Consider the following 7442-nt stretch of genomic DNA (forward strand, 5'->3'; position numbering starts at 1 on the left):
TCATAGATGACACATATCATTTTGAGGTATAGTTCTTTAATGCCCAGTTCCTTGAGGGTTTTTAACGTGAAGAGATGTTAAATTTCATTGAAAGTCTTTGCTGTGTCTATTGAGATGATCTTTTTTTTTTTAGTTCTGTGTATGTGATGAATCACATTTGTTGATTTGCATACGTTAAACCAACTTCATATCCCAGGAATAAAGCCTACTTGATCATGGTAGGTTAACTTTTTGATGTGCTGCTGGGTTTGTTTTGCTAGTATTTTGTGAATAATTTTTGCATCGATGTTCATCAGGGATATTTGGTGCCATTTTCTTTTTTTGTTGTGTCACTTCCAGGTTTTAGTATCAGAATGATGCTAACTTCATAGAATGAGTTAGGGAGGAGTCCTTTCTCTTCAATTTTTTGGAACAGTTTCAGTAGGATTGGTACCAGCTCTTCTTTATATGTCTAATAGAATTTAACGTGAATCTGTCTGGTTGGTGGTCTTTGTTTGAAAAATTACTATTACTGATTCAATTTTGGAACTCATTATTGGTCTGTTTAGGGTTTTGATTTCTTCCTGGTTTGATCTTGGGAGATTGTATGTTTCCAGGATTTATTCATAATCTTCTAGGTTTTCTAGTTTGTGTGCATAGAGGTGTTTGTAATAGATGGGTTTTCTTTTTTGTATTTCTGTGGGGTTGGGGGTAGTGTTCCCTTTGTCATTTCTGATTGTGTTTATTTTGGTCTTCTTTTTTTTTTTCTTTATTAGTCTAGCCAGCAGTCTATTAATTTTAGTTAGTCTTTCAAAGAACCAACCTTTGGTTTCATTGATTTTCTTGTATGGTTTTTCTCATCTCCATTTCATTCAATTCAGCTCTGATTTTGGTTATTTCTTGTCTCCTGCTAGTTGTGGGATTGGTTTGCCCTTGTTTTTCTAGTTCCTCTAGGTGTGATATTAGATTGTTAATTGGAGCTCTTTCCAACATTTTGATATGGGTGTTTAGCACTGTAAACTTTCCTCTTAACACTGCTTTAGCTGTGACTCAGAGATTCTGGTATGTTGTATCTTTGTTTTCATTAGTTTCAAAGAATCTGTTAATTTCTGCCTGTATTAGGCAATTTTTATGCTGATGATAAAGACACACCCAAGATTGGGCAATTTACAAAAGAAAGAGGTTTAATTGGACTTACAGTTCCATGTGGCTGGGGAAGTCTCACAATCATGGTAAAAGGCAAAGAGGACCAAGTGCCATCTTACATGGATTGCAGCAGGCAAAGAGAGAATGAGGAAGATGCAAAAGTGGAAACCCTGATAAAGCCATTAGATCTCATGAGACTTATTCACTACCATGAGAACAGTATGGGGAGGAAACTGCCCCCATGATTCAATTATCTCCCACAAGGTCCCTCCCACAACACATAGGAATTATGGGGGTACAATTCACGATGAGATTTAGGTGGGGACACAGAGCCAAACCATATCACTATCTCAATCTCATTGTTTACCCAAAAGTCATTCAGGAGCAGATCATTTAACTTACTTGTAATTGTATGGTTTTGAGAGATCTTCTTGACATAGATTTCTATTTTTATTGTGCTGCAATCTAAGAGTGTGGTGGCTATGATTTTGTTTTTTTGCATTTGATGAGAGTTGTTTTATGGCTGACTGTGTGGTCAGTTTTAGTGTATGTGCCATGTGCAGATGAGAAGAATATATATTCTCTTGTTGAGTGGACTGTTCTGTAGATTCTGTCAGGCCCATTTGGTCAAGTGTCAAGTTTAGATCCTAAATATCTTTGTAAGTTTTTTACCTTCATGATCTGTCTAATACTTTCAGTGGGGTATTGAAGGCTCTCACTATTATCGTGTGTTCATCTAAGTCTCTTTGTAGTTCTCTAAGAACTTGTTTTATGAGTCTGGGTGCTCTAGTGTTGGGAGTATATATTTAGGATAGTGAAGGTTTCTTGTTGAATTGAACCTTTGTCATTAAGTAATACCCTTATTTGTTCTTTTTTATCTTTGTTGGTTTAAAGCCTGTTTCATCTGAAATAAAAATAGCAAGTCCTGCCTTTTTCTGTTTTTCCATTTGCTTGATAAATCTTTCTCCATCCTTTTATTTTAAGCCTAAAGTTGTCATTGCTTGTGAGATGGGTCTGTCTTATAGACAGCATATGGTTAGGTCTTGCTTCTTTGTCCAACTTGCCACTCTACACCTTTTAAGTGGGGCCTTTTAGCCCATTTACATTCAAGGTTAATATTGATAACGTGTGGGTTAGATCTTATCATCACATTGTTAGCTGGTTGTTATATAGACTTGATTGTGTAGTTGCTTTATACTGTCAATGGTCTACATGCCTAAGTGTGTTTTTGTGGTGGTTGGTAATGGTCTTTCATTTTCATGTCTAGCGTTCCCTTAAGGACCTCATGTAAGGCAGGTCAGGCCTGATGGTAACAAATTCCCTTAGCATTTGCTTGCCTGAAAGAATTTTATTTCTCCTTTGATTATGACATTTAGTTGGTTGAATATAAATTTTTTGTTTTTAATTTTTCCTTAGGTATACTAATTATAGGCCTCCAATCTCTTCTGTCTTGTAGGATTTCTGCTGAAAGCTCCACTGTTAGCCTAATGAGGTTCCCTTTGTAGGTGACCTTCCCTTCTGTCTAGATGCCTTTAATATATTTTCTTTATTGTAGACCTTAGAGAATCTGATGACTATGTGTCTTGGGGATTGTTGCATTGTATAATACTTCTAGGAGTTTTCTAAATTCTCTGAATTTTAATGTCAACCTCTCTGGCAAGATTGGGGACATTTTCATGGACTATATCTTCAAATACGTTTTCCACATTGCTTGCTCTTGCTCTCTCTTACTCTTTCAGGGATGCCAGTGAGTCATAGGTTTGGTCTCTATGTAAAAATATGGAACTCTTTATGAGTTTCTATGTCATCCTTATGCAGTGGCCATTTTAATCCTCTCTGTATCATTCCAATTTTATTATATGTAGTGCCAAAGTAAATACCACTTATAACTGTTTTTGCAAACTCTTTACATTTCCATAAAGTGTCTTCCACCATGCTCAACAACTGTCCTCTACAGTACATTCTCACACCTGATTGGATGCTGGCAAAATAGAAATTGTTCTATTGGAGCTTTGCTGTAGGTTAGAGCAGAACATGAGAGTCAGTGTACACTTTGCCTTAAAGAGATGATGTTACTCTCACCATTGGTAAATAGGAAAACAAAGAGCAAGTTCTCCTCCATTATTTATCAAATGATAGGAAGAGCAGTTAAAAAGGCATAAGGACCAAAGAAAATATTCACCTTGGCCTTCTGAAGGTTCACTGAAAAATGAACTCACAAAAATTAGATTTGTGAGAGAAAAGGCATATGAATTCATTTAACACGTATACATAGGAGCCTTCAGAACAAAGATCCAACCCCTCCAGTGGGGTACAGAAACTTAGATATCACCTCAAGGTTATAGAAAGATGGGAACATGAGCACTTCAATAACTGCTAAAAAGGAGCTCTAAATCTTGAGCCAAATCCTTGAAATATACCAAAATAGAACTTCCTTAAAGCATAAATCTCACATGATCTACAAAACAATAACACAATGAAAAAAAGATATTGAGGCAACAGCTAGCACAATGGATAGAATAGTACCTCACATCTCAATGCTAACATTGAATGTAAGTGGCTTAATGCTCCTCTTAAATGATACAGCATGGAAGAATGGATAAGAATTCACCAACCAAGTATCTGCTGTCTTGAAGAGATTCACCTAACACATAAAGACTCATATAAACTTAAGGTAAAAAGGTGGAAAAGATATTTCATGCAAACGAACACCAAAAGAAAGCAGGAGTCACTATTCTTATATCAAACAAAACAGACTTTAAAGCAACAAGAGTTAAAAAAGACAGAGAAACATTATACAATGACAAAAGGACTAGTCCAACAGGAAAATATCAGTCCTAAATATATATTCACCTAACAAACACTAGAGCTCCCAAATTTATAAAAACAATTACTATAGACCTAAGAAATGAGGTACACAGCAACACAATAATACTGGGGACTTCAATACTCCACTAGTACTAGACAGATCATCAAGACAGAAAGTCAACAAAGAAACAATGTGCATAAACTATACCCTAGAACAAATGGGCTTAACAGGTATTTACAGAACATTTCACCCAATATCTGCAGAATGTACATGCTATTCATCAGTTCAAAAAACATCCTCCAAGATAGACCATATGATAGGACACAAAACAAGTCTCAATAAATCTAAGAAAACTGAAATTATATCAAGTACTCTCTCAGACCATAGTGGAATAAAATTGGAAATCAACTCCAAAATGAAGTCTCATAGTCATACAAATACATGAGAATTGAATAACCTGCTCCTGAATGATCATTAGGTCAACAATGAAATCAAGATAGAAATTTAAAAATCTTTGAACTGAATGACAGTAGCGACACAACCTATCAAAACTTCGGGGATATAGCAAAAGTGGTGCTAAGAGGAAAGTTCATAACATTGAATGCCTACTTCAAAAAGTTTGAAAGAACACAGACAATCTAAGGTCACACATCAAGGAACTACAGAAACAAGAACAAACCAAACTCAAACTCAACAGAAGAAAAGAAATTATAAAGATCAGAGCAGAACTAAGTGAAATGGAAACAAAACAAAAATACAAAAATAAGTGAAACAAAAAGCTGGTTCTTTGAAAAGATAAACAAAATTGAAAGACCATTGGCAAGATTAACCAAGAAAAAAAGGAGAGAATATCCAAATAATCTCAACTAGGAATGAAACAAGAGATATTACAACCGATACTACAGAAATATAAAAATTTATTCAGGGCCACTGTGAACACCTTTGCATACACAAACTAGAAAACCTAGAAAAGATGGACAAATTTTTGAAAATATACAGCCCTCCTAGATTAAACCAGGAAGAAATAGAAACTCTGAACAGACCAATAATAAGTGGCAAGATTGATATGGTAATTTAAAAGTTACCCCCCCCCCAAAAAAAAAACAGTCAAGGACCAGACAGATTCATGTCTGAATTTTATCAGACATTCAAGAAAGAATTGGTACCAATCCTATTGACATTATTCCAAAGAATAGATAATGAGGAAATCTTCCCTAAATCATTCTATGAAGCCAGTATCACCTTTATTCCAAAACCAGAAAAGGACATAACAAAAAAGAAAACTACAGACCAATATCCCTGATAAACATAGATGCAAAAATACTCAAAAAATACCGAATCCAACAGCGTGTCAGAAAGATAATCCAACATGAGCAAGTGGGTTCATACCAGGGATGCAGGGATCATTTAACATATGCAAGTCAATAAATGTGATGCACCACATAAACAGAATTAGAAACAAAACCCACATAATAATCTCAATAGATGCAGAAAAAGCATTCAACAAAATCTAGCATCCTTTATAATTAAAACCCTTAGCAAAATTGGCATAGAAGGGACATACCTTAAGGTAATAAAAGCCATCTATGACAAACCCATAACTAACATTATACTGAATGGGGGAAACTTGAAAGCATTCCCCCTGAGAACTGGAACCAGACAAGGATGCCCATTTTCATCACTTCTATTCAACTCAGTACTGGAAGTCCTAGTCAGAGCAATCACACAAGAGAAAAAAAATAAAGGGCATTCAAATCGGTAAGGAGGAAATCAAACTGTCATTCACCGATGAGATAATCATACTCCTAGAAATCATATAATCATCACTAATGATCATGGAAATGCAAATCAAAACCACAAAAAAAAACCCTAAAGACTCATCCAAAAAGCTCCTAGATCTGATCAATGAAAATTTAGTAAAGTTTCAGGATACAAAATCTATGTACACAAACCAGTAGCACTCTATACATCAACAGCAACCAAACTGAGAATCAAATCAAGAACTCAATCCCTTTTACAACAGCTGCAAAAAAAAAAAAAAAAAAAAAAAAAAAAAAAAACCCTTAGGAATATTTCTAGCCCAGGAGGTGAAAGACCTGTAGACAGAAAACTGCAAAACATGGCTAAAGAAATTACAGATGACACAAAGAAATGGAAACACATTCCATGTCCATGGATGAGTAGAATCAATATTGTGAAAATGATCATATTGCCAAAAACAATGTATGAATTCAATGCAATTCCCATCAAAATACCACCATCATTCTTCACAGAACTAGATAAAACAATTCTAAAATTAATATAGAACCAAAAAAAGAGTCCACATAGCCAAAGCAAGACTAAACAAAAAGAACAAATTCAAAGGCATCACATTACACAACTTCAAACTATACTATAAGGCTATAGTCACCAAAACAGCATGGTACTGGTATTAAAACAGGCAAGTAGACCAATGGAACAGAAGAGAGAACACACAAAGAAAGCCAATTACTTAACAGTCAACTCATCTTCGACAAAGCAAACAAAGACCAAAAGCAGGGAAAGGACACCCTATTAAACAAATAGTGCTGGGATAAACGGCAGCTCAATGTAGAAGACTGAGACTGGATCCTCATCTCTCACCTTACACAAAAATCATCTCAAGATGGATCAAAGACTTAAATCTAAGACTTGAACCCATAAAAACCCTACAAGATAACATCAGAAAAACCCCTCTAGACACTGGCGTAGGCAAAGACTTTATGACCAAGAACCCAAAGGCAAAGGCAACAGAAACACAAAGATAAATAGATGAGACTTAATTAAACTAAAAATCTTCTGCACAGCAAAAGAAATAATCAGCAATAATAATAAAAAATAAAATAAAATAAAAGAAATAATCAGCAGATGAAATAGACAACCCACCGAGTGGGAGAAAATATTTGCAAACTATGCATCCAACAAAGGACTAATAGGCAGAATCTACAAGGAACTCAAACAAATCAACAAGCAAAAAACAAACAATCCCACCAAAAAGTGGCATAAAGACGTGAATAGACAATTCTCGAAAGAAGATATACAAATGGCCAACAAACATGAAAATATGATCAACATCACTAATGATCAGGGAAATGCAAATCAAAACCACAATGCAACACCATCTTTCTCCTGCAAGAATAGCCATAATCAAAAAAATCAAAAGGTAACAGATGTTGGTGTGGATGTGGTGAAAAGGGAACACTTTCACACTGCTGGTAGGAATTTAAACTAGTATAATGACTATGGAAAACAGAATGGAAATTCCTGAAAGGGCTAAGTAGATCTACCATTTTATCCAGCAATCCCACTACTGGATATCTATACAGAGAAGTCATTATATGAAAAACATTCTTGCACATGCATGCTTACAGCAGCACGATTTGCAATTGCAAAAATATGGAACCATCCCAAATGCTCATCAACTGACTGGATTAAAAAATGTGTTATATATATACACCATGGAATAATACTCAGCCATAAAAAGAAATGA

At 35.1% G+C, this 7442-nt stretch overlaps 1 non-coding gene across 1 annotated transcript; it reads right to left on the reverse strand.

Moving 5' to 3' along the window:
• Positions 1-2898: 2898 nt before the first annotated feature.
• LOC123573144 (U6 spliceosomal RNA) lies at positions 2899-3005 on the reverse strand. The gene has a single exon (XR_006697893.1). It is a non-coding gene; the product is annotated as a U6 spliceosomal RNA (small nuclear RNA).
• Positions 3006-7442: the final 4437 nt, after the last annotated feature.

This window comes from Macaca fascicularis, chromosome 4 (genome assembly GCF_037993035.2).
Source record: "Macaca fascicularis isolate 582-1 chromosome 4, T2T-MFA8v1.1".
Classification (NCBI taxonomy): domain Eukaryota; kingdom Metazoa; phylum Chordata; class Mammalia; order Primates; family Cercopithecidae; genus Macaca; species Macaca fascicularis.